Raw genomic sequence first — 7729 nt, 5'->3', positions numbered from 1 at the left:
TTAAAAATGTTTATAATGACCGTGGTATAAACCAAATGCTGTATTAAAATAAAAATGTTGATTTTATTGTTTTATTACATTTATTTTATTCAGTAGCTTGCCTTGATTTAAAACTTGACCATACTCATAGCACCGTTTTAAGGATCGAATAAGGTGGCGCTTTTGACTCTAAATGCAACGATAATCAAATTTAACATTTAATTTTGAAATTAAATTGAATTAAACATACAACAAAGAATATCCTAGGGAAAAAACATGATCATATATGGTACTAGTACACGGATCAAAGAATGTCAACATAAACAGGAATGGGTTCAACATAATCAACTGAAGACTCCGCAATGGTTTTGACTTTTCCTTCTTTCTGTGAAACGCTTCCTTTGACTTTAAGGTAATGTCCGCTTTCTTGAATTTGTGTTTCAATGGTACTTGTGTATATATGCGGAGATTCTCGTCGTTGATGTCTGAAAAAAGATATTGATTTTTCTTTATTATTTCTAGAAATTACTCTACATGATAGGGTTCACATGTAAATATTACAGTATTGATAAAAGTACTTTGCATTCAATTAAAATGTGTGTACTTTCTTTGGACATATTTTGTATCTAGCATTATAAATTTGTTTCAATTAAAAAGCAGAAATCTATTTTTTTTATTGAAAGCATGCATGCAATTTGAACTAAACATGCTATTGTACAATTTAAGCATAGTTACGTTTTTTTCACTACGCACGCTGTTCTCTTTAATTTCAATCCAAGTAAAGCTATGGTAATTATGAATAGTCCATTCAATACCAATTGAAGAATGAAAATATATCCATCTAAAATTAAATATAAGTCTAGATTATAATACTGTATGTGTGCTTTAAAAAGCAGGCTTAATATTTCAGTGGCTTTGGCGCGGACAACATTGCACTAATTCATGAATACTGTTAAAAAATCATTTATACATACAGCATAAAGCACGGATTTGTGTAGCACTAATTCATGATTGTGCTAACCACTCTCTGACCAGTGATTGCACTAAATTTTTTAAATGCGCCAATATATGTACAAGTACAGTATCTATTCATCTGTATGTCAACATGATTCTAGGTTAAGATATCTCGTTTTATGTGAATGATTTTACAAAGGTCGTATTCCCCAACTTAAAAAATTGATTCGCGAAGAATGAAAAGAATAACAAGACAGACAAGGGAATTAAGTGCCATTATGGAAAGATTGCGTGCAAGTGCATCTCCATCAGTATTATAGGTAACCATAGGTAGAGAAATATCAAAATAGGAGAGCAGTAGAGAAATATCAAAATAGGAGAGCAGAAGAGAAATATCAAAAATAGGAGAGCAGTAGAGAAATCTCAAAATAGGAGAGCAGTAGAGTAGAGAAATATCAAAATGGGAGAGCAGTAGAGAAATATCAAAATAGGAGAGCAATAGAGAAATATGAAAAATAGGAGAGCAGTAGAGAAATATCAAAATGGGAGAGCAGTAGAGAAATATCAAAATGGGAGAGCAGTAGAGAAATATCGAAAATAGGAGAGCAGTAGAGAAATATCAAAAATAGGAGAGCAGTAGAGAAATATCAAAAATAGGAGAGCAGTAGAGAAATATCAAAAATAGGCGAGTAGTAGAGAAATATCAAAAATAGGAGAGCAGTGGAGAAATATCAAAAATAGGAGAGTAGTAGAGAAATATCAAATTAGGAGAGCAGTAGAGAAATATCAAAAATAGGAGAGCAGTAGAGAAATATCAAAATAGGAGAGCAGTAGAGAAATATCAAAATAGGAAAGCAGTAGAGAAATATCAAAATAGGAGAGCAGTAAAGTAGAGAAATATCAAAATGGGAGAGTAGTAGAGAAATACAAGTAGTGTTCTACTTTTGGTATCTTCGCGAGACTGGTGGCTGACTACCATGAGTTCCAGACATCGATCGAGGACTCATAATTCTTAACTATGGATCACTTGCACTCCACTATACAATCCTTTAAACTGAATTCTTTAAAATCCTTTTATATTCCTCATTAAACTCTCACTCATTCATGATAAGAGCGCGGAAAAACATGATGGATGTACATACAAATAAAGTTTTACTTGCGATGATATATTTCAAAATAGAAATAATTTCTTTGAAATTAATTTAAAAAATATATATATATATATTCTTACTTGACTTTGGGGGAAACAACATGAATGAATTACCAGACTGTAGACAATTGCAGTCATATCCTGAATCTAAATGAAATGAATAGGAATCGATAATGATTTGAAAAATAAATCTTCATGCGTTGTTAATATTTCTAAAATAAATAACAATAAAAAACAAAAAAAAAAAACCGAAGAGATATTCATAGATTTTCAGTATGTTAAAACAAAGCTGATATTGCTTCCCCTTTCTAATCCAATGGTAATCTAAAACAGCTTTATCATCACTTAAATTATCGTGAACTTCCCCTATGCAGCAAGCTTCATCACCTGCATACGGAGGAGTGCATATATCTCAGTTGACTCGATAAGCAAGAGCATGCCCTACATATGTACATTTTCTAAACAAAGTAAGTTATTAACAAACAAATTGATAAAACAACAATATTAATATTTTTGTTTCAAGACATCATTTTGCAAGTGCGATGGTCGATACAATGATTTTGTCGGTGAATACAATCAATCATTTAAAAAGGCATTGCTGACTGACGATAAACCACACGGCGGATGTGACCGGTCAGCAGGGGATGTTTACTCCTCCATGGCACCCGTTCCCAACTCTGATGTTAAAGAAACCTGTATTTGCGCTGCTCCGTAACAAGACTTTTGATTTTCATTTTGATTAGTGTTCATTATCATTTATTTATTTGACAAAAATTTGGATTTGAGAATTGAAAAAATTCATAAACATGTCCTCATAATTGGACATTTGCTTACTTCATGGTTTTCCCCGCTATATACCTTTAAGTATTAATAGCACTCATAACACGATGAAAGCAACTTCTGCCATAAGTGCAGGTCCTTTTTTTACACTGACCAGATTCAGTGCAAACTACTACATTTACAAAACACATTCAGAAGAACATTTATATTACGGAGGAATGCCACACCAACATTTTATTTCATAGATATTAAGGCATCCCTAGTAAATTCTGGTTTTAGCATTGAAAAGCCGATATCAGCTCATGAATAATATTTATGAATGTTAATGAATGTTTATGAATTTTTTGAAAGAAAATAAAAATAAAGATTTATATCCAAATAAGATACTTAAGAGTTTAAAGTATGTTGTAAATGAATGCATCATATGAATATCTTATAAAATACGTAATGATTGATTGATTGATTTTATATTGTTTAACGTCCCTCTTGAGAATTTTTCACTCATATGTAGACGCCACCACTTGCTGGTGGAGAGCTGCAAATTTTGTCCTATTCTCGGCACTCAGGGCCATTGAGCAGGGAGGGATCTTTTTCGTGCCAGGAGCTACTGCGACACGGGACCTCGGTTTATACGTTCTCATCCGACGGACCGGTGTCCACATAACTGAGTGGGATTCGAACCTGCAACGTAAGGATTGGTTCCTTACTTTGCTACTCTAGAGCAGACGCTCTAACCACTGCGCCAAGCGGGCGACTTTTATGTAATGAAAAACCGTATAGATATTTATTTTGTTTTTAAATAAAAAAAAATTATTAAAATAAAACAAATTATTGTGTACACTTTTTAAACTTGCGGTTAAAATCTTTACAAAACCAGTCACAACTAGGAAGAACATGTTAGTTAACCTTATCTTTAAAAGAAATTGAAATGAAATCGCCAAATTTTAGAGAAAATATTTTTTAAAAAATTATTTCTTGATCAAAAGTAAACTGATTCCAAGAAGAAGTGTACGAGTGTAAAAAAAAAATAATTGAACTTCAAAATCAAATTGATTTCTTTTTGTAAATACATGATCACGAAAGAGGCAATAAATTAGTACTTTATTCATTTTGTGTTTATTTTGATCAGGGTCATTTTAATTTTGACTGGGTTTGGTCCAAATATGAAAATGTACAAAAAAGTTTTAAAAAATAATTGCTGTTGTGGTGTTTTTAATTTTAAAACTATAGTCCACGTGTATAATTGTATATTTATAGTCAACGTCTATAGTAATAGTTATAGTAAATGTATATTTAATTTAAAACTTTGTACAAATTAGACCAATCTCAATTTATTTCATAATTCAAGAAAAATATTGTAATTTTGGATCACTTTCAAATTCGAATTTAAGTCTTTAACACATTTTTTAAAAACTTTAAAAAACTAGAATAACATTCTTAAGTTAAAATCAATTCAAAATCAGTCCCCTTTTCTTACAAAAATTATTGCCATTTCTATTTTTTCTCCACGAGTCTCGATGATTATGACGTCATTACGCGTTACAACTACTTCAAAACAAAAATGTACGAAAAGTTAAGGCGATACCGATATCATCCAGAAAGCTGTAATAAAGTAGTAAATATTTATAACATTGAATATTGTAAACATTTATTATTAATTTGAGATACTGTGGGTTAGATTTAAGTTACGTCTGCTGATTTTCTCCAGTAAAGACAAGCATCAAGATTAATAAAGCCCTATTTTTCTAATTCATCAAACATTATTGTAAATAATATTTGAAAGAAAGATAAACATGTTTGTGTAGCAGAATGATAAAGAAAGATAAAGAATGATAAAATGTAGATCATACGATTTTTCTTACGAAAAAGTACCCCAAATTCTTTCTTTGAGTATATAGTTACCTTGTTTCGTGTTATAGAATTCGAAATTATTTGTTGATTTCTGTGCTTTTTTTCTTTTTCTTTGCATCTTTGTTGTTCTTTGGGTAAAAGTTGTTGTTAGTCTGGTGATTTTTGTCGTTTTTCCCGAGGACATTGTTGTTTGGTTGGGGTTTTTTGTTGTTTTTGTGGTAGATTTTTGTGTTTTTGTGATGGGTATTGGTGCTTGTGTAGAAGTCTTCACTGATGGTGGTCGACTGACTGAAAAAAAAAATGAAAATCAAAAGTAAAATACTGTTAACATTACTTAGTCAAGAAATTATTACGAAGTTCTTATTTTTATACCTTACCTATCCAGGCTAGACTAAACCCTTTTGCTGTGTACCATCCATCAGAGACAAAATTGATCCTTATTAATCTACCGCTCCCAGTCAAAGAAAAAAGGCCATATTCACCACATTTGGTCATCGCGTCAAAACAGCACGGATCAATTTCTGTTATCTTATAAATAAACACCACATTCATTAACAACCTGTTTTGATAAAGTAGATTATATATATCAATTGATAGATATAAAAAAATATATGAAGTTGTGTCCATAATAATTTTGTAAATCAAAACAAATCAATGTAAATGATATCATAAATATAAAAAAAAAATCTTGGATGAATATTTGTGTAATAAATCAAAGATAACAAAATAGCTTCAACTTTATGTCGACAGTGAGAAAATAAAAAAATAAATAAATAAAAAATTGGTAAAATAAGAATATGAAAAAAAGAAAAAAAAGTTTTCAGGTATATTTGACTTAAGAACTTGTTTATAAAGGATTGCATGCAGATACCTTACCTTCAAGAAATCATTGGTGCAGTCAGAGAAACGATGTTTAAAAATATTTATAAAGTCAAATAAAAATACAACGGTAGCGTTGACGTGTCCGGTGTTCAGAATCCACGTGTAATTGACGTTGTTAGGGTAGTTGTCAGGGAAACCGGGAGAGGTCAAACTTCCCCTGATACCTGATATGTTCTTTGATACAATATGGTCATTATATCCGCAACCTTCAATTTCAAAATGGATGATTTAATTTACATTTCTTTTTATTCACTGGCGAAGCGTTTCTAAAATTATTTAAATAGAAATGATATGATTAAGACATTAACTTACGTATTTGTAACACTAACATAAACAGGAAGAAAAAACAGTCCATCTTATATTTTGAATAAGTAATTTCTAAATATCAATATGATCATGGTTTATATATGTCACTTAATAATCATAAACTTTCACAAATATGGTAATGCAAGAAAATTGAAACAGGAATATCACAACAATTTTTTTTTGTTCACAACAAAATACTTGTTTATCATTTTACATCACACAACAAAGTTTCAGTGCAATTAAATTCAAACGGATAAAAATCAACACATACCTACATTATTCTTAATTATCAGACGCTGATTTTTTACGCTTGATAATCTTATGACTTCTTGAGCATTCTTTTAATATTGCTTTTTTTCTCCGTATTGTCACGAATCAAAACCCAAGTTTGCCTTTTTTTAAACGATTTACATGTTGGACTTGTCCACAAATGTCAATATTTAATACATACATCTTCAACTTTATATGTAATAATATTTCAAATAGGTTTGGGATAGATATTGCAGTTGTCTTCAGATACACCCATTTGTTTTTGAAAAATAATTTTCAATTTTATTTCAATTTATAACTTATGGATATTTGCATTGAAAAGATGCTTTAAACGATAAAGTAAGCACGTGTTGCTAATGTCGAAGAGCTTAATTTACTGGTATAACTTATGCATAAAATATATGGAGATAATGAACAGTATTCGAACTCAAAAGTATAAGAAAATAACAAAATAGGAGCGGAGCAAATAAGGACCTCAAAAACGTTAGAGGTGGGATCAGGTGTCATGGAGGAGTAAGCATCCCCTACTCACTGCTCACAACCGCCGTGTGCTCCTTCATGATCCGGATATAACGGAAAATCCGTGGACAACTCAATAAATAAGAAATGGCCTTGCAACCAGTATGAAAAAAATCATTCAATTATATATGTGTTTAAACAGATCAAAAAATGTGTATATTATCAGGGATTACTTAGATTACGAAAGCGTATATTGAACCTTTAAAGTACAAAGAGTCTTCGAAAAACAATTATACAGTTTTCCACTATTTCATCATGCCGTTTGTTAAAGTTTGTTTCTCTATATTTTTTATGTACATATACAAGCAAAACAAAACGATAACTCCAGTTGATCTGTAGAAAATATTATTCATATCGAATCCTTCATGAAAACTGACAACTTTAAAAATATCAATTTTAAATGCTCTAAGAAATGAACAAAAAAAATTAATGTGGTTTGAAAAGTGTTTTTAAAGTCTACATGTAATGGTATGTTTGCTATAAGTGCCACATGTGCTTAATTTCTAAGACGATGTAAGACTTCGAATACGAGAATTCTACCTGTATATCCCGAAACAAATAAAATGATTGTCATACTGCCTTGCACAGATAACAAAAGTAGTTGCTGATTTTTGACATTTTTACTATAATTTCACCTTATCTCTAGGGACGTTTTTCTAGAGCGAACCTGACACAGTAAAGGGTTGAGCTTAGGAAGGAAAGGTAAAGCAAACAACAGAAAAGAATTTAACCTTACAGGAACATTCCTGAAATATATATATTTCTCTTTTAATTGCTAAGTTATTTAACAATATCAGCCAACGTAATCAAAGGATGTTACAACGAATAACAGATAACAAATCCACCCTAAAATTTTTACAACACAATCACTATTCACATAAAAAAACAAAGACAACAGAACATTAAATATTAGCTAGATCAGATTTTTAATGCACGTCGAATTCATATTAAAAAAATTATTTAAGTCTGTTTCGGCTCAGGGAAGAAATTATTTGCTGAATATAGCACGGGGATGTTTTTTTTAAAGTCATAACTATA

The sequence above is a fragment of the Saccostrea cucullata genome, unplaced genomic scaffold (genome assembly GCF_032062105.1).
Source record: "Saccostrea cucullata isolate Sc308-1 unplaced genomic scaffold, CSIRO_AGI_Scuc_v1 ctg1894, whole genome shotgun sequence".
Taxonomy (NCBI): domain Eukaryota; kingdom Metazoa; phylum Mollusca; class Bivalvia; order Ostreida; family Ostreidae; genus Saccostrea; species Saccostrea cuccullata.
Note: the sequence above shows the minus strand (reverse complement) of the source record.